This window comes from Pinus tabuliformis, chromosome 2_2, assembly GCF_031772625.1.
Source record: "Pinus tabuliformis cultivar Carrire ecotype Pingquan chromosome 2_2, CPIR1, whole genome shotgun sequence".
Taxonomy (NCBI): domain Eukaryota; kingdom Viridiplantae; phylum Streptophyta; class Pinopsida; order Pinales; family Pinaceae; genus Pinus; species Pinus tabuliformis.
In genome coordinates, this window is record NC_142300.1 from 1,209,390,482 (window position 1) to 1,209,410,960 (window position 20,479).

A 20,479-nucleotide genomic window follows, 5' to 3' on the forward strand; every position below is an offset into this window, starting at 1 on the left:
TGGCCGCAATAGGTCATCAACCTTCTATTGATGCGTTAAAGGCATGCGGTCTCTACAAGTACTGGGCCATACCTGGCATGAGGGCCCAGGTGCCATTCTTAGAGTGGCTGGTTGAAAGGTGGAACATTCAGGATCAATGTTTTTACATCGGAGAACACCAGCTCGAGATAGAGTCCTCCGACATATACTTTCTCACTGGCTTGCCTAACAGGGGCGAGCAACTCTCTCTATTCGGGACTAGGCCGGGTGGCCAATCCCTTGCTAGTCTCCGGCTAGAGTGGTGCAATAATCAAAACCAGGAGAAGGGGATAGAAATCAAATACATATCCCGACCTGAACTCATGGTAATTGCCTTTACAGTTACCAGACTTTGCGGCGCTGCCGCTTTGCACATGGCCACTGGTTCCCAAATGCGGATGGCTATAGATTGCTTCCAAGGCACCATTTTCAACTGGTGCGATGCTGTGTTGGCCAATATGAAGGGCCAACTAACCAGGGCAAAGAAAGGACAACTGAAGACTTTTGGATATGGGCCTTTAGTTGTGAGCTTTGCCCTAGAGAGAGTTCCAATGCTGATCCCCCAGCATCTTACAGTTCCAGTTGGGGCTCCTCGGGAGCCTAAGTTGACGAGATGGGTTGCGGTAATGGCCCGGCATCCTGATGAGGGAGCAGCAGTTGTTCGATTTCCTGATGGTTACTTTCACTGGCTGGAGGGCCAGGTCTTTGCGATTCAGGATTTCCCTTATGCCGGAATGGATTTTCGCAATGATCCGGACATGGTTCTTCCACAGGGAGAACAATGGGACGACAGAGGTACTTCATTTTTCACAAGTTTTTTAAATTATCTATTTTTTTTTTATATATCGTCTCAAAACTGACAGCACAAAATTTCAAAATGCAGATGTAGGTCCACGGCGTCCGGCCAATCTCCAGACTTTTGAGAGAAGAGTACCAGCTGTACCAGCACCGGCCCCACAGGATGCGGCCGCAGAGACCTTAGCCGAGCTGGAACAGGATCTAGAGCGTCTGACGGCGGATATACCAGAGACCACTATAGATGACATTCCTATCCGACTTCAACGCTACGTGGTCGCAGTCCCAGGACCTTTCAGGAGGTTCCTGTGTAGGGTAGCGCGGGCAGTGGTCTCGTATAGAGAGCACCACCAGTGATTGGCTAGTCACTTTTGTAGACACATATGACATTTTTGGTTTTTTGTACTTATCATTTTTGCCGATCATAAGGTGTTTTTCAACCTATGATCGAAGACGATGTATATTTTTTGACACACTCCTATCTATATATATATCATTATTACCGGCTTATTTTGTTAAACATGTGTGATGAAATGTTTATAAATTTACATTTATGATTGTTACAAATGTCTATTTAACATTCGAGACGCCATTGCATCTGCTAATGTATTTAAAGACCTTGGAATATGTTGATATTCAATGTAATCAAATTCACGTTCCAAGAGACGCACCCTCAAAAAAAATCTTAATAACACCAGATTTCTAATGGCATAGACTCTATTAAGCTGTAATACAATGAGTTCAGAATCTAACCTCACTATCAAACTCCGAATCCCAAATGAAATAGATTCAGATAATAATTCAATCACTGCACTGTATTCTGCAATGTTGTTTGTTGTTTGACCGAGGCTCACCCCATGCATAGAAACTAACTCGTCAGAGGGCGAATAGATAACCCAAGCTGCGGAAGAGGTATTCCATGTACTACGAAAAGCACCATCAGCAAATCCAATGTACGTTTGGAGAGGCGTCGACATCTGTAATATCAAGAGTAAAACCAAGATAAGCCAGAATAATGACAAAAACACACTCTTTAAACTAAGCACACAGTCTAAACTAAGCAAACATACCAGCTAGAAAGAAAAATTAACCTAACTAAACTAACTAAATCTCCATACCCACCATTTAAGCATAATACCTCTTTAGGTAAAGTCCATTTCTGGGCTTACCTAAAGAGTCCCCATCAAAATCTACCAGCTCATAGGCCCCTTTTGCCAGCTTTCGATTGACAATGTAGGGCCCATGCCACATGGGAACGAATTTTCCAGCACCTAATTTATCGTTAGCTTGATCATATAATAGCACTAGGTCTCCATCCGAAAAATTACGAGGGGTCACGTTACGATCATACTGAGCTTTCATCCTTTTTGCGTGAGTCTCGATTGCCAAAGCAGCATCACGTCGAGTCTCATCTAATTTAGCTAAGTATAACAGACGCTTCTCCTCTTCGGAAGTAGCTGGGAGTAATTCGATAGCCATTTGAAGTGATGGGATTTCGCATTCAATGAGCAACACTGCTTCCAAACCATAAACTAGTTGGAAAGGAGTGAACCCTGTTGATGTTTTTACTGAGGTTCGATACGCCCAAAGCGCTGAGAATAACATGTTGTGCCAATTCGACCGATGAATACCAATGATTCGTCGGATCATGATAACTAGAACTTTGTTGATGGATTCAACCAAACCGTTTGCTTGACGATAATAAGGAGTAGAACTATCATGACGTAAACCAAGCTGGCTTGTAAGTTCTGTCATCATAATGTTTCGAAAATGGCGCCCATGGTCAGTGATTATCGCTTGTGGGACACCAAACCTAGTAATAATATGATTGAATACGAAAATCGCTGTTGTTTTGCCGCTTGCCTCGAATGTAGGCATCGCCTCGGCCCACTTAGTAAAATAATCAACCGCAAGGATGATATACGCATGCCCCCCGGCCGAGTGAGGGTTACAAGTAATAAAATCGATACCCCATTTAGCAAAAGGACGAACGACAATTATAGGGTGGAGAGGAGCAGGTGGTGCGCGCATCTTGCGATCAAACACTTGACAGTTGTGGCATTTTCGGACCGCAATGATACAATCTTTAAACATGGACGGCTAGAAATAGCCAGCACGCAACACCTTCTGAGCTGTGGCATACCCAGACATATGACCGCCACATGCTCCAGAATGACAGTCATTCAAAACCCTTTCTGCCTCTTCATGAGTTAAGCAACGACGAAAAACCAAGTCCGCCCCACGACGATAAAGAGTATCTCCAATAATTCTGTATTGTTGGGACTGGAATCGAATTTTCCGGCGTTCCGACTTTGAAGCTTCGGGCCGAAAGGATTGGGTTTGGAGATAGACAATTATATCTCCATACCACGGATCTAAAGTGCTGATAAGAAATAGAGATTCGTCCGCAATGGGTTCCTCTGCCACAGTTTCCGTGTCAGCACGCGGGAAGTCACACATCAATTCTGCAAAAACTAAGGATTTCTTAGACTTGGACTTCTCGAACTCCAAATCGAACTCTTGCAGGATAACAATCCATTTGGAGTACTTGCCCCCTAGCAATTGTTTTTTCAAAATATAAATCTTGGGGTTGCAATCCGAAATCACTGTAGTTTTACGGAGGAGAATGTAATGACGAAAACGCTGGACAGCCTGAACAGCTGCCAGGGCCAATTTCTCCACATGCGAATATTTTAGCTCAGTGGGATTTAACGTCCTACTAAGATAATATATCACATGTTCCGTTCCGAATTCGTCTTCCTGAACTAAGACCATTCCAATGGTGGAGTGGGAGGCGGCGAGATACAAAAAGTAGTCCTGGTTGTAGTTGGGAGGATGCAGCAACGGTGCATGGGTCAACGCGTGCTTAAGTGCATCAAAAGATTTCTGAGCTATCTCATCCCAAGAAAATTGAGCGTTTTGTTTCAACAACCGGGTGAAACCTTTTGTAACCTCGGCGTAGTTAGGAATGAATTGACGTAAAAAGTTTGCTTTCCCTTGCAAACTTTGGAGTTGGCGCAAACTCGAAGGAGGAGGCAATTTGATGATAGCTTCGACCTTCGAGGGATCGACGCAGATACCGGCTTTTGAAACGACAAATCCTAGCAATCGTCCCACTTCTATGCAGAAGACACATTTGTGTGGGTTCAACCGAATTCGATAATGCCGACACCTCATAAAAATAGCGCGTAAGTGGACAAGGTGATCAACTCGATGTAAAGAATGAGCAGGCAAATCATCGAGATACGGTTGCACAATGTGCTTGATGTCGTGAAACGCGTAAGACATTGCCCGTTGGAAAGTGGCTCCGGCATTCTTAAGTCCAAAAGGTAATTTGCAGTAAGCAAATGTCCCCCAAGGACAAATGAAAGCCGTTTTTGGTTGATCGGCAGGTAGAATATTGATTTGGTTGTAACCGGAAAAACCGTCCATAAAGGAAAATATTTCACTTCCGTCACAATCATCAATTATTTGATCGATATAGGGTGTAGGATAGTTGTCTTTTGGACAAGCACGATTTATATCCCTATAGTCGATACATATTCTTATTGTTCCTTGTTTCTTGTTAACCGGAACAATATTCGATACCCAATCCATTAACGGGATCGGATAAATGAAACCTGCTTTCAACAGCTTTTCGACTTCTGCTTTAATCGCAGCCGCTTTCCTAGGGTGTATCTGACGCAGACGTTGCCGAACGGGTTTAGCGTCCAGGTAAGTCTTGATTTCATGAAAAACAATGGAGGGATCAATTCCTCGCATTTCCTCATAGGACCAGGCAAACACGTCGCGGAATTCTTGAAATAGGACCTTGTATGTTTGAATTTCGTTATCTGTACACGAGGCACCTATATGAATGTTTTCAATAACTCCGGTTTTGACTGAAATGTCGATGGCAATAGTTTGGGAAATGTTTCCCAAATTCAACTCTGAATCAGGATGTTTCATGGGATTCTGAGCGTCCTTGACATATTCAGCTGTAAAAATTGATGAAAAATCATTTTCAAAGTCATCACCCTCAGGTAAAAACGAAGATCTATGATGAAGATCTTCCCATGGTAGATCGTCTACATTTAGGATTTCGCGAAGTTGTTCGTCAGATGACACGACTTCAGGAAACGTTATCCGTTCTGAGGTTGATGTGAAAAGTGATTCCTCACGGACCACATTCATTTGGTCGAATTGGGTTGAACTGGAGTCGGCAAAAGACTGCACGGCCTCATAAGCAAGTTCATATGGACTCAAAGGCATTGCATTACCGAATGAGTCTAGCTCAGATTCAGATGGGACAATCCAAGGATCATCGTAAATAATAGTGTCTGAAGTAATCATATGAATGGATGCGAATGAAGGGTCTGCATTGATCGAAGGAAAAGGAAAAGTTCCCAGTAAACCGGAATCTTTAACTAATCCTACACCAACATCCTTGTAAGGGATAGTCGTTTTACCGACATGCTGGATACTCTCTGAAGAGGCTGGGTCGGATGAAAAATAAGCCAGTTGGTCTATCGTCACGATCTTACCATTATGTGGAAACTTTATAACTCTGAAGACCGATGACACGACCGCTGTCATAGCGTAAGACCAACTGCGACCCAAAAGAAGGTTGTAGTCTAGAGGGGCATCAACCACCTCCACATCCAGACTAACGGTTTTTCCTTCAACCCCTATAGGCAAATCCTGTAAAATGCCAAACGGATGGAACCCACGGCCATCAAAGGCCTTAAGAATCGTCGGGGATTGGTTCAGTGAAGGAGAACCAAGCGATCTCCAACACTGAATCGACATAATACACGTAGAAGCTCCTTCATCAATTACAGTCCGATGAATAGGCCTGTTTTTGACTATCACTGGAATCTGGAAAGCCATTTGATGAGGGAGACGCAGTGTACTATTTTCTAGATCAAAGATTATCAGGTTCGGGTCCTGAATATCAACAGCTCCTATAGCCGACAAGAGTAATTTTCGTTGTGCTGGGCATGATTGCAACACTTCCAAAGCCGACATTGCTGAGGGTGAAACAGCTAAATCCTCAACAATGTTATAATTCTGAGCTGCTCTCGCATGTGGATTGAAAGCAGACTTTCGAAGTATACCCTTGGCGGGCAGTTTAATTACCAAGTCCGGGTTAGGTTTCTCGATCTGTAGTGGATCAGAACCAGGAGCTGAGGTTGATGGATTAGAATGAGAAGATTCTGCTTCTTTGCCATCAACAGGATTCTTACTACCATAATCTTGCGATCGAGTCGCAATCCGTACATGAGACATCATCAATATGGGTTCTTCACTGGCACTCGAGGAAGAACCTATCATTTTACTCTCCTGCTTCGGAAATGGATCTTTCAAAACAGCAGGAGTTGGGGAACCTTTAACGATTTTCACAACCTCTGCCCGATGAGGGCAATCTCTGGTGAAATGATCTTCTTCACAAATTAAACAAGGATAGCGAGGTTTGCGCTTTTCGTCGTTAGATTCCGACTTCTCTTTTTTCTCCTTTGGAGCCTTGTCTGCTTTATCCTTCTTCTTACCTTTCTTCTTACCACTATTTTTTGATTTAGCCGTAGATGACTCTACAGCGTGAATATCAGCAGTAATTTCAGGAGAAGACTCTCCTGTCGGGGAGTCTGGTAAGGTTATTATTGGAGAAGAATTCTTTGAGGATTTCTTCTTACTTTTAGTATTCACCGTACCAATCATGCCATCAGCAGCATGAGACCCCGAAGGAGCAGCAGCAATTTGATTCGACTTAGGAAGATCTGGGATCTTCTCGTGCAGCGTACCCGACTGAGTGTAAACTAAGTCAAGGTACTGGGCTTGAGCAATGACTTGCTCCTCAGTAACTACTCCGGCCTTAGCTACATCTTCAGTAATCTTCGGTAATAATGATTTTACAAACCATTCAGCTAAGATTTGGTTCGGGATAAAAACTTTCACTAAACGTCTTCGACGTCTCCATTCATGAATATGATCGGAAATATAGGTGGAGGTCGACTGTTTTAATGAAGTTAATAGCTCCGTGCCGTTATCGTATCTGACCGGCAACTGAAAATGAGTTAGGAACGAGGTGGCTAACTGGCTAAAATTGTAAAAAGAGGCCCGTGGTAACTCAATGTACCACTTGGCCGCGAGACCAATGAGCGTACGCTGGAAAAGACGTAAGCGGATCGAATCATCCGAGATAGAATTTGAAGCACACCAGAGGTGGTAAGTCATCACGTGATTGGACGGATCCTCTCCAGACTTACCTTCGAACTTGGGTATATCACTGGGCAACTTATTTGGCATTGGCGGCCAGAACGGAAGATATTGAATTGGATCATTCGTTAGGCGCGTCAAGTCGGGTAAATCCAAAGTTGCGATAAACAGTAATTGCCGATTAGGATCTCTAAAACTCTGGGTCACAAGACCAGTCCCAGGAGGAGGATATCCAGGATAACTTGGAACAGGAATCGCATTCGGGATATTATATCCTCCTGGGAAACCAGGATTAACCGGACCGTACTGGGGTTGTTGAGGTTGTTGATAAGTGTACCGAGGATACGGTTGATACTGGTAAACCGGTTGTTGGACAGCAGGACCGAATTGGTACTGTCCCTGGTACTGTTGGTAGGTAAATTGAGGTTGACTTATTACAACAGTACTTAAACCAGGCTGCCCTACAGGCATCTGAACCGTAGTTTGAATCGTAGATCCGGACAACGGTAAAGATGTTTGAGGAGTGGTTGCAGAGACAGTAGAAACCGGAGCTGTCGATACTCCAGAAGTAAGAGCGGTAGATGTTGCGGTAGTTGCAGCAGTCGTTTGAGATGGAGTACTAGGTGCAATTGGCGGCTGAGTAACTACCGAAGTTACAGAAGTTTGAACATTTGACTGGACAGGTTGCGGTTGCTGGGGTGAACCAGAAACTATGGGTTGTCCAGTTTGAGGTACCAACTGTATACTTGGCTGCAACACCTGTTGACCCTGTGATGGATCCCACACTATCATTCCGGGGTATTGACCCGTAACAGGTTGAGGATACTGAGATCCATAACCGGATTGAGGATAGGATTGATAACTGAAAGGCATAGTTCCCATACCTTGAACATATGACTGACCTTGAGGTGGTTGATAACCTTGACTCAAGTATTGACCTTGAGGTTGATAACCTTGGGGTGAATACTGATACTGGGGTTGACCTTGACCTTGAGGTTGATACCCTTGAGGTTGATACCCCTGGGGTTGATACCCTTGAGGTAAATATTGATACTGAGGTTGACCCTGGGGTACATATTGAGGCTGGGGTTGACCTTGAGGCATGTATTGTACTATGGGTACATACTGGCCTTGAGGTTGCCCCCCAGGCGTTAATTGAGGCTGCCCCCCAGGCGGTAATTGGCCACCTTGAGGTTGAGAAACGGGAACTGAACTTGACATCATGTAAATGTCCCCTACACCCAACGGTTTATTACCATTGTTTCCAGCTAATAACCCATGATCAATGGGTTGAGGAGATGCCCCCGCAAAGGTACCAGAAAGTGACTGATACCCGGTGGGAACAGAAGGACCGCCGTGTAAGAAAGATTCAGGAGATTGAGTGAACACGAACGACTGACCAGACATATTTACAGGAGTAAAAATACCCCCAGGTGGAAAAGGAGTACGAGGTGGAGAAAAACCTACCCCTGAGTTGTCTAAATAATTGGTTAACGAAAGGTACCAAGTAGTACTTCTAGGAGGACTGTAAAAGATAGATTCACGCTCCCTTAGATCAATAGTAGGTTGATCTTCAAGGATAGATACGCCTAATTCTTCCTCTGGAGCAAGTTCTTCAATAGCTATCAACCCAGTAGGAAGATTTTCGGTGATGACTCTTTCTACCCTAGGTGAATCTGGTACACTAGAAGTTGGAGTAACAGGTTCAGATATCTCAGGTTCTTCGCCTATATCACTAGTAGAGGAAAAACTACCAGCAAGCTCAAAAACTTCAATTGCTTCAGGATTATAACCTGTTTCTAGACTTTGGTAATCTTGATGGACTACCAACGAAGACTCTCCTTCTTCTGGTGAACCTACTCTACTGCCACTAGGAGGAGTTACAAGGACTTTTAAACCTTCGTAATGACTTGGGACGTCTTGAGGAGATTCACCCCGAAGTCTACGGGATTTCCTTAACAATTCGGCCACAAAAACAACCTCAGGAGACTTGCCCCGAAGTCTACGGGACTGTCTCGGTAATTCCGCCACAGTTAAAAACTTTTAACTACTGCACACGCAAACAAAGTAAAATCTCAAAGCAAACCACCTAAAGTCTCTAAAGAACCAAACAAATTTGAATCATACGCCTAAAGAATCTAGGGCGTCAAACCAAGCACAAACAGTAGCCTTCCAGACCAAAAACGCTAGTTGGAGATGAAACCCAACATCGCCGGATTCAGTACAGAAGTGGCGGGTGGAACAGTTACCCCGGCAACCTGCTTAATGAATAGACCGGCACAAGTTCCTCCACTTTAACCGTCTCGAGTGAAGTGAACCCCCCGGAAAATCCAAGTGAGTCTAGCCGACGTCTGCTCCAGGTACAGTGGGATCTTCCCTCCACCGTCACCTCGGTAGAATCCTAAAGATAATGGTCACTAAGGTTACCAACCGCAACAAATGCACCTGGGGGAACAGTCTACACTTCGACAGCACGCAAGGGCAGAGTATCAAGCTCAATCCCCTTGCCGGCTCCTTGACAATAATCCAAGGTTTACCGACAAGTGACCCCTGGCTCCTCGACAATGGTTAATCCGAGGTTTACCGTTTGTAATACGTGCATGTCTGGCGTCGTTCCCAATGAGGGAGGATTGATCCCCTCACTGGTTCGGACACGAGCTCGTGTTTCTCCTTTAAGAGGAGCTTTCCCAGAGTACAAATGAGACAATTGGATTTATTCTATCACAAGATAAGCTACTTGTTTGGTTTTGTTGTCTTGGAGAGTTAATTACTCTCCTACTCCAAGACACTAGCCTGATCTAAATTGGTGTTTCAGAGCCCTAGTAAATAAAAGTTACTAAGTTGATTTTACTTTAAGCGTTAATTTTATGGTTTTTCTTAAAGACAAAAAGGTAGTGGAGATGAAACTGGTGGTGTGTAGACTCGACTCGCAACCACTACAAAGATGCACCTAAGATGATTTACACTACTTTTCTTTTTCAATGAATCTCCTAACTAAGAGAGTTGGAAAATGCAAATTTTATAGAAAACAACTTTCTTAGTAAAGACAATCAAAGAAACAATTCTCTTTATCTTTTCAAAACACACAACTCATGACCACTAACTACTCTACGAAATTTCCTTTTTCTCCCAAAAGTCTACAAATGCTACCAAAGCAAACTTTTTCCAAAAGAATTTTTGTGTTTTTTCTATATTAATAAAGCATGTAAAACTATTTTATCAAATCGAATTTAACAAATCTAAGACAATCAAATCAAATTCACTCAAAAGCAAATTAAAAGGAAATTTACCTAAAAGCAAAAAATAATGAGGACAAAAGCTTACAAGGATGATTCCCGGATGTTTTACTTAGTCAAAATGCAACTAAGGATCAATTCATGCAGAATCATAAACTAACCAAAAAACAAAATCGAAATCTTTTTGTTCTTTTTTCTCAAGAATGGAATTCAAGGCTTTAACAAACAAACTTTTCGAGATTCGCAAAGAGAAGACACAACGGTAGGTCTCTCACTAGGGTGACTTCTATGACAGGCCCGACTCCTAAGAGGACTGAACAAAACCAGGGAGATCCAAAGTTTGACAACCTCTAACGCCAAAGTCACTACAGGACCAGTTAAAAACCAAACCCTAAGGCAAAATCCCTATGAATTCCACCAAAACCCTCGACACTAACGGGACAAGTTCAGGTGAAGATCTTTGACAGTAAACTGATGGATCTGGGCAGTAAAAACAAATTGAAAACAAAATCTAAAGAGCAAAAAAGCAAAAATTGAAATTTTCTCAAAATTGACAGGGGTACGCAGGTCATCTGTTCACACAGGCCCGGGTACGCACTGTGCACAAAAGACGCAGTGCGTACAAGTACGCACTGTGTCAAACCCAGAGACTGCGTACTGCTGGCAAAGCTAAGAAAAATAAAAAACTAAATTGACTCTAAGCTAACCCACCCAAATACACAGCTAAACAACCAAAAATCAAAAAACAAGCAATTTTTCTCAAACCAAAATATCAAATCAAAAAGAACTCAAACACATTCATGGAGTCCCCAGCGGAGTCGCCATTTTGTCACGCGGAAAGGGTCGTTAGTGCGGACACAACCGACCTTCCTAGAAAGCCTAAGACTTTCTAATGACAAACAAGACAAATAAGAGCAATCCTTCCCTAAATATGCTTTTACAATATGAGAAATCAAGTGTTTAGATCCTACCTGTAATCCAACGCTGTTGTAGTAGTCCAGCTTCGTTGATCCGGATGAGCTCCTCCTTCCCTTCGAAACCTGCATTCACCAACAATCAAACGATTAAATAGCACCTGAATATCACATAAAATAAAACATATTTAACATATAGACCAAGGAGTATATGAAACAACTCATTAATAACAAATTGTTGAGAAGAATGGACTAATTTGTATTAAAAGGTAACAAAAGGAACCATTAAACCTGAGCCTTGGTGTTGTGCAAGCTCCTCCCAGGGTCCACAAGAGTTCTCCCTTACTCTGATCAGCTCACCCACCTCCCAATGGAAACAAGTAAAGATGGTAATCTCTCCTTACAAGCTTCTACAAGGAAGTCCTAATTCCAGCAGCATCTACCCTTAGGAATGTTCAGCTTTCAACCTCCCCTCCCTTTGGCCCAATGCCTGTATTTATAGTGCTCTAGAGGAAGTTATTCAGGTCCACCATCAATGGGATAAGCCCCTCTTTGGATGGGATAGCTCCCCTATTGATGGGATAAGTTCCTCTTTGGTAGGGATGCATGAACCATTTGGAGGCGCTTCATACACGTCAAACAAGCTTCTAGAAGACTCTAGAAATGACCACAAGTAACTTTTTTGGAGTGAAACTTGCGCCTTTTGACCTTTACAGGAGTACGCACCCACCCCTTTACATACAGAGCGTACAAGTACGCAGGTATTGTGAACTTGGGTTGCGTACACGCAGGTAAGGCTAAGAGAAACTGCGTACCAGAGATAATTGACTTTAAATGACTTTTCTCTCTTTCTTGAAGTTTGACATGGAGAGCAGAGGCATGAGACTTGCCAAGGAGGATAGTATGACAGTGGATGGAGCCATACTAACTGTAAATAGTCATGGTGACATTTTTTAGTGTAACAGTATGAAATGGATCAAGTCATTTTGGACCTAGGGTTAGAAGTGAATGTCCTACCAAAGAAGACTTGGAAGCGAATGGGGAGACCTACACTTCAATGGTCTCCAAATCAGACGAGGTTGGAAAATCCACAGAAGATCATCCCCATGGGGTGACTGCAGGGGGTGACAGTGGATATTGAGGGAGCGAGCACGTTAGCTGATTTTGAAGTAACAGAGATAATCGATGATAACAATCCCTATCCTGTGCTCTTGGGAATTGATTGGGCTACTAATATGAATGGAGTAATCAATATGAAGAAGTGAACGATGATCTTTGAGAAGAAATTGCTACGCGTAATAATACCCCTCGATCCTGCTGATGGATTGCGCTATAATGAACCTATCCATGATTATGAGAGTGATGATGTTAGGATTGTATCTATAAGATGATAGCGTGAGACCAAGATTAGGTGAATCCCATTGTGGATGGACGGATTACATGGGATCGCGAGAGTTCCTGCACTTTGGAATCAGATGAAGAAATAAAACGCTGGCAGAATCAATTACATGAATTAACTACGTTGAACTGCAACATGATGACCCGGTCGCTGCACTATGTGTCATCAGAGGTAAGAAATCTACCTACTTATGATGGTATGAATGAGGTAGATATCTTTTTGGACGCATTTGAAATTGAGGTACCAGAAAAGCAATGCTTCCATGCCTTGGTTTGGGCACTACACGCTACACCCACAAGATGGTGGGGTAGGCAAAACAAAAGCTTTGATGATTGGCACGAGTGTAGGAGGATGATGAGAACATGATTTAGGAAGCCTAAGATACGACTGACAGACAAGTATGATGGGAAGAATGATCCGCACACGCATCTGGCCAAATGGACAGAGACTTATGGAGAAAAGCACCAACTTGAGTGGGTGCACCTATTCTGTCATACCCTGGATGTTATCCCAATGAATTGGTGTATAGAAATAGAGCTCTGCCATGGGACAGGTGAATGGGATATCCTACGCGAAGGATTCATGATGAAATTCAGTTTTAAGGACAGGTTTGATAGTATTGATGAAGCGCTACAAGAAGTGAAAGCAGCAATCTTTAGGATACCACAAGATCCTTTAGACCTGATTCAACCTGAATGGGCTACTCAACTGAGTCATGCGCTAGAATGTTATAATGTAATTGCTGAAGAAGAGGATGAGGATCCATGAAAGATTAACATTCAGGAAACAGAAGGTCACCGCAAGGTTCAAGGACCGCAGATTAAGAACCCTGATATAACCGAGCCGTTGAAAACAAAACAAGTAAACATTGATATGGAGGCAGAACCCAAATTTGCGAAGATTGGAGACTACTGGGATGATGCGATGGTGGATAAGGTCGCTGAACTGCTCTGTGAATACCAGGACTTATTCCCTGCCAATTTTACGGATTTGAAAGGAATGATCGGGGACCTAGGAATGATGAAGATCATGTTGAAGCCTGACACGAAGCCAGTTAAGCAAAGGCCTTACCATCTCAATTCGAAATATAAGGAGAAGGTCCACTTAGAGCTAAATAAGATGCTCACGGCAGGCATCTTTGAGCCTGTGGAAGAATCTGATTGGGTAAGCCCAATGGTGGTGCAAAATAAGAAGCAAAAGGATGAGATAAGGATATGCGTGGATCTAAGAAAACTGAATGACGCTTGTGTGCATGATCCTTTCCCGACTCTGTTCACTGATGAAGTGCTGGACAATGTAGGAGGAAGACAACCTTCGCAACTGAGTGGGGTTATATTCAGTACATTGTAATGTGGTTTGGATTGAAGAATGCGCCTGCCATCTTTTCACGTGTGGTTGTTCTGGCATTCAAGGAATTTATTCATAAGTTCCTGGAGGTATATTTTGATGACTGAACTGTATTTGGGCTGGTTAAGTGCCATGTAGAAAGCTTGCGCATGATGCTAGATACCTGTCGAAGATACCAAATCGCGCTCAATATCAAGAAGTGTCTGTTTTCTGTTCCATTTGGGAACCTATTGGGGCATGTGGTTTGAAGATAAGGATTGATGGTTGACTCTGTGAAGATCGCGGTGATACTGAAATTGGAAGCGCCGAGGAGTGTGAAATAGTTGCACGCTACTTGGGGACATACGAGATATTACAGAAATTTTATCAAGGACTATGCCCAGTTCACCACGCCTATGGAGAAATTGTTGAAGAAGGATGTCATGTTCTGCTAGAATGATGACTGTAGGAAGAGCTTGGATATACTGAAAGAAAATATGGTTACCACGTTGATTCTAGTCTTCCCGGACTAGAAAAAAGAGTTTCATGTACATGTTGAGGCATCATGTATAGCGCTAGGAGTAGTACTAACACAGGATGGTGGAGAAGGATTGGACCATCTTATCGCATTCACAAGCTACAAATTATCCAAAGCAGAGAAGAACTATTCTTCCACTGAGCGTGAGGGGTTAGCTATGGTTTATGTGCTCCAGAAGTATAGGCATTAATTACTAGGAGGCCATTTTAAGATGTATACAGATCACTTCGCGCTAAAGTACCTGGTCAGTAAGCTTGTGTTGGGGGGGGAGAATCTGCAGATGGCTCTTATTATTATAGGAGTACAATTTTGAAGTTGACTTAGAGCCTCACTCTATTTATACAATCCCATGGTCCGCGGACCATGGGCATATCTTTCAAGCTGACATTACATTACAAAAACAAGGGCAAACAAACCTATGACTCTATTACGACTTCACGCTCCGCGCCCACAAATCGCAAAGTCTTTACCATGGACTTTGTCAAAACCTGGGCATTAAGCCCCAAAACATGCCTTGCGGGTATTCCACACCCAACAGTAAGACAAAGTCGGGTGGGGTGTACAAAAAGGATTTTTGCGTAATGGTGTGAGGTAAGGACATGGAATCAACAGTTGTAGAGTGCGTGGTGTCTGGAACTAGTTCCTAAGTTTGGGTGGTGTTTGATGAGGTCTTCACGCACACTGGTGCTCTGGTGTTTGTGAAAAGTTCTTGTAGCACTAGAGTGTATCCTGGGAATGTTCCTAGGAGTTTTGATGGCTTAAACGGTCAGGGCAGAGCTCAGTGTAAGTTGTGATCAACTCGTGAGAAGATGAGATTAAGGGTAACACATCATCAGGTGTGGGTAAGGTTGCCTTCTCATAGTATGTGAGTTGATTGATAGTAATGATTTTTCCATCATGAAGGAACATCGTTATTCTAAACACTGATGAGATGCCTGTTAGCATCTCGTACATATAGCTTCGGCCTAGCGGGATGTTGTAATCCAACTCGGCATCTAGTACTTCAAAGTCTATTAACACAATTTTTCTAGCTAACTTAACTGGCACACTAGGGTATAGACCAACGAGAGCAAAAGGGTGATCTTCGTATGCTCTAAGTGTAATGTCAGAAGGATTGAGTTCAGGGGATCACACTTTTTGCCAAATGGATTTGGACATGATACATGTGGAGGCCCCTTTATCGCAATGCAACAATGAATGTTAATGTTTTGGATTGAGACGAAATTTGGAAAGCAACAGTTGATGGTAGCCGTGGAGTAGATTTATCCAAGTTGAAGACCATTAGGCAAGAATCAGATGGTCTGATTGCACCTAAAGAAGAAAGTAAGACTTTATGTTGTTGGGCATGTTTGCAGGACCTCTAATGTTGACATAGCTGGCAGTTATTGTGCTAAACCATCGACTATGTCGTAGCTATGAGTGGCTTTTGAGTTGTGTCCCACACGCCGTACATTTTGGGTGTAGATTCTATAGAAGGTCGAGGAATGTTCAACAACCCTCTAGGTATTTTCGTGGTTGAGGTGGATGGATTGGGATCTGGGGGCAATGTCACAAAAGAACTAGTGGTGCCTTCCAGCAGCCGAAGAATCAACCAAGATAATGGTAATGAGGCTCAAGTTTTGTCTGCATTGTCGCCTATAGGGAAAGGATTCCCTAGATTTTGGCCGCTAAAGTACCTTCGTCCCACATGAGCATTCGAGTCTTTAGCTTCTTGGTAGTCAGTTACTAGTACCAACCACTAGATGGGTTAGGTAGCCCCAAAGAGTACTGCACGTACTGGACCTAAGCCAAACCCCCTCTAAATCAGGTCTCTTCCTTTCTTGGGTATTATTTTCCGTGGGATGATTGACGGATTTGAAGCTCCCTATAAATTCAAAAACTATGTTTTAGAGGTATAACATGACCATGGTGTCTTATGGGATGCCTAGCCCTAGTGGTCCTAACCTTAACTATAAATTTTTTGGTGGCCCCTGTGGAGAAACTTAGTTGGTTCAAGTTATGGTTTTTTTAAGGAGTCTTAATTCACTTATGGAGTGATTTTGTAAGAAAAAATAGACTAAGTATGCAGAGCTCTGGAAATTGAAAGCACTTGAGTACAAAGCGTATGGAAGTTTAGTGTGTGATGCAAGTGAGCATACAAAGTGTGATAAGATGCAGATATGCGGTGATCCTTTACAATATCCTTCTAATTACACTAAGTGTTGATTTGTTCCTTGAATTAAAAAAGAGATATATTAAAGGCCACTTACTCTTTTCCTATTAAACTATGTGGAGTTTAACAAGGGAGATGGAAATTCAAATGCTTTTAAGAAAGTTTTAATATGCAAGCCCAGGTTTGTCTAAGAGGCACAAGGGAAGCAATGATTACTTACTTTCTCTAATAACATTTTCTTCTAGTCTCGACAAATGAATAATTGAATGCTTTGGTTAGTAGTAATATTTGTGGATGATGGGCCACTTTCTTCTTTACTAATTAAGCTATGTGATTTGCAGAAAAGTTTAGCAAAAAAATTTGAAAAACATATGTGGAATTTTCCCACTTACGTTTCTCCCTAATTAAGTTGTGTGTGTATTGCAAATCCAAAATAAAAAATATTATAATTTCTCCACCAATTGAGGTTAGTAAAGCAACTGGGGATACTTAAATAGAAAATACAGAATGTTGAGGTGAAGGAAATTCACTAAAAGATGCCAATCGACTGAGAAAAGAGAAAATACAAGGCTCCTTTTTGCTTTTTGTGACCGCACAATTTTTTGTCGCACACAAATATGTGTGCATGTCTATCAGATAAAAAGTCAGGCGAGTGAGAAAGAAAAAGAAAATTTTCACTTCTGTGGGCTCAAAACAGGTCTCTGAAGTCTGTAAAAATTCCAAAGAGGTGTTGTGCACCTTGTAGGATGGTTTTTCAGAGAGAAGGTCCTGCAAAAACAATATTTAGATTAACAAAAAGACAATGGTATGGTCACCATTCCTCTGGTAGTGTTTTTTTGGCAATGGTGTACCAAAAGACACCTCCTTAGCAGTTGATCATTCCCTGCAAAGGATCACAGGAAGAATGGATATTGTTAGTGGATAGACTTAAATAAATACAACGTTGTAAATAGTGGAAACAATGCATACATAAACATAAACTAAACAAAGAGGTAGATACACAAACAATGCTCAAATGGAGCAAAAAAATCAATAAAATAATGGGAAAATATCCCTTTATTGACTTTTGGTAGTAGAGGATGAGTACAATAGATGAATCTTAGACACTTGAAGATAATTCTTTCAAATATGGTGCTAAAAAAATTATCAACAAGAGAGTTTATTTTTCTCAATATCTTTGCAAGTTTCTCCTCTCTCTCAAAGTATAAATACTCTCCAATGGTGGATTCCTCTTTTCTCACTAGGATGATGGATTGCTTAGAAGAAATATGGCCAACATGCTAGTGTTCTTCCATTCTTTGGATTCAACAATGGAATGGTGGTTTGCTCTGATAGAAATTTGGCTAGCATAACAATGTCTCATATTTTGGCTCTCCCATGGCATGTTTATATAGAATTTTTTGAATCCATCTTCCCCCTCTTGGTTCATGCATGATAATCACACATGAATAAGACGAGATGATTCCATTAAGGGTTGCATATCTTGAGGGCGACTCGATTTCGGTTGTACGGGATTGAGCTCATGTCAGAGAATCGGCCCCAAGTATGTGAAGTGGTCATGAATCGATGAGTTATCATTTTCTGCAACCGCATGACTTTTGAAGGATATTCTGTGTGCATGCGTTTATCAAAGAAATAGTCGTACTACATCAATTTTTTTTAACTTTATAAAATTTGTACCTTAGGATAAATTTAATTCTTTAAACTTCATGATGTATTTAGCTGGAAAATGTTCACTTTTTCATTTTGCTGAACACTTTTTAGTGTCTTTTGTATTGTGCCAACATGTGTATGATTTTATGGTGTTAACAAATGCGAGGGGGGTTATTGGAATTGATGTGTGTTGTCGTATTGAAAATGTGTGGTTGATTGTCATTGATGTCAACCTGGTTGCTTGGGATGCAAGTGTGTTGACTATGTATATGTATATGTGGTTGTAGATGGTTGAGGCGTTTGATGATTGAGGTGATGATGAAGATATCATAGATGGTCCTTGGCATGTCTACTAACCTGGAATATCTTGGAGATGAGTGTATATGGTCCTTGGTTGGATGATGGTGTGTTTGCATTAGCTTGGAGGTATTCCCATTATGATGATCTTCATGGTCATGTTGTCGCATATAGTTGATGATGGTTCCTTTAGGAGTTAGAGCTCAGGAGCCTTGTTGGTTAGGTCTCCATGTGTCATATTATGTCTCCCATGTTTACATGTTATACATTGGGCTTGGAGAGGATCTACATGTGAATGTGGATGCCTCATATGGTTTTTTGGGTCTTCGAGGATGTTTGACAGGTATTGGAGTTTCATACTGATGGTAGGAATGTTGCAGAGAAGTTTGATGGCTCAATTTCTTAGTATGGTTGATGGTTGGCAACCTAGTCAACCTAGTTTGACTTGGGATGATGATGGAGTTGTTGCAGTGACTTGGTGAAGTGTTGCAGAGGTTTCAAATACTTCTAGAGGTCCTACAGAGGTTGGTCAATCTCTAGAAGAAGTTGAGGCAAGTTCTGAGTTAAGGAAGCATGATTTTGAGTCTCCTTAGACCCAGTCACATACATGATGGGTCAAGGGAGTGGTTTTAGGCTCCAGTCGCTTGCAAGACAGGCTCAATGGGATAGTTATAGCTCTAGTCACTCAAAGGATAGTGCTAAGGGAGCGACTGAGGGATTTCACGAGTTTTGTTCAGCGTTCCTCGTGTTTCTCAGCCAATTTTGGTGTTATGGCGATGTTATTGATCGGGAATTTTCAACATATGCTCGGAAAAATTTAGCAGGCCCTCTAGAAGCTAATCAAGGTTCAATATATCAAAGGGCCAGTGGAGTTAGTGATTGATTTGGTTAAGAAGAATTCCTCAACCAAATCTGAAGCATGTGAACAAATTTGTTGGGTCTTCCATAACTTGTTGCATTTACTAAGTTAATCATCTCCGAAAATGTTAAATAGAAGAAGGCTTTGAGTTGATTTGGCTAGCTATGGTGAGAGTGTGAGAGTATGCTATTGTGAGAGAATTGTGAGTGAGTAAGTATGCAGGTTGCTCCCATATTTTATGTAGATATATATCATATATTTGTGAGCATAAATCAGAGTTTGAGTTGCGCATGAGATGTTGAATTTATGTGTTGGTTATGGTAGAAATTTGGGAGATTGAAGTGTGTTTGAGAGAATTGTTTGGTGTGTTGAAGTTGTGAAGCAATTCCCTTCACCAGGTAGAGTTTATGATTCAAAGTTTATGAGCAGAATGCTAGAGAAATTGGGTTGCTCATGTTGAGAAAATTCAGAACCCAGTATGAAATATTGTCAAACATGGTTCGCATGGAGGAATTGAAGGTGTGGAGGATTCAGTAGAGACAGTAATTTGGTTATTCATAATAGGAAGAGTTTTCTCCATCCAATAGGAGTTGGACAGTCCAATGGTGGTTGGGCAAGGATCATTGGTCATGGGAGCTTCCAGCGGATGGTAATCCGTAGATCCTCGAGAGAAACATATTTTTGAATCGATAGATGCAAGCATATTGTAGAGGAAGCCAAGTCTTTCGGCTTATGGTTGTAAGCTAATCCATGTAAATTTGTTCAGCAGATTAATAGAAGATTTGAGCAGTGTTGCAATAGCAGGTTGGTTTTCTCCCGAGAGGGATTCCACTAGAAATACATGTGTTCTTGTGTGTGTGAATGCTTGTATTTCTCATGGTCGATATGATTTCTGCTTATTGCTACTTATATGTTTTGATGAATTAATGTTATGGTTATGCATGGATAATGACATAGAAGCAAAAGTCTAAATTGGAGAAAATTGATTAAAGGCCATCACTACTGATTCACACGCCCTCCCCTCCCCTCAATAGTGATTATATTTCCAACACCCATAATATTCCATGATGCCATCATACCTATTTCTATCATGATGT